The sequence below is a fragment of the Solanum stenotomum genome, chromosome 5 (genome assembly GCF_019186545.1).
Source record: "Solanum stenotomum isolate F172 chromosome 5, ASM1918654v1, whole genome shotgun sequence".
Taxonomy (NCBI): domain Eukaryota; kingdom Viridiplantae; phylum Streptophyta; class Magnoliopsida; order Solanales; family Solanaceae; genus Solanum; species Solanum stenotomum.
Genome location: NC_064286.1, coordinates 49,281,956 through 49,283,009, shown reverse-complemented (window position 1 = coordinate 49,283,009; position 1,054 = coordinate 49,281,956).

Sequence of the window (1,054 nt, the reverse complement as noted above, 5' to 3'; positions counted from 1 at the left end):
GGGGGGGGGGGGGGGTAGAACATGTTACTAAACAATCTTCCCTACCCAAGGTTCATATTTTCAATGTATCTAGTTGATTTTGATTCATAATTTAATGTATAATGCCTTTGTTTCAATACCCTTCTCTACCCAAGGTTCGGATTTTTAATGTATCTAGTTGATTTTGATTCATAAATTTATGTATAATGCCTTCGTTTCAACTTTATGATACATTAAATTAGCCTTTGTTAGTGTTATCACAGATCTGATACATCACTGCTACAATAGCTTTCGTTGTTATGCAATATATCATGTTCATATTTATGGTAATGATACAGAACCCTAATTTTGTTAAATCTTCGATTAGTGTTTATCATGTTCAATATAAATGTACTTGATACATAAACACTACCGAATGTATCATTTATATGTATCAAGTTCTATGATGTATCTTCAATCGTATTGCATTACAGTAGTTTACTACTAGACACCTTATATTCAGAATTTAAGATCATATCCATGTGTGTCTATTTGTGTGTTGTGTTGTGAAGAGAGACAGTTTTAGATCTTTTCTCAAGGTTCATGAAACCACAATGGCTCATGCAAACTCCAAGTTTCTCAAACCAGCATTGATATAATGGCACATATATCCACACAACAAGCAACCCCTGGTTCCCAACTCTTTCAACATTTTGGGAGCTTTTCTACGTTTTATTTTCTGTGATTATAAGCAGATAGAAATGATCATCAAAGCCCTCCTAAAGCTCGATGCTTTACCCTGATTTTATGCTAGGCAGCAAGTTTAATGATGAAAAAACAATAAAGTATTGTGAACAAATTTTGCCTTAGAAAGAAGCTGCAGAGAACTGTCTGTAATACAGTCATACTGCTACAAAGCTATAACCATACATTGGCTATAAGCTTGACCATTTTCTGTTTTCTCATACGGAGGTAAAAGTCACGGAATGTTTAAGATGCTTTTAAGCGTTATGTCTATTCGTTATAACAAAACAGCAGATATTGAACAAAGGGTGCCCATAAGAAGAGAGAGGTTGAGTACTTAAGAATGCAGATT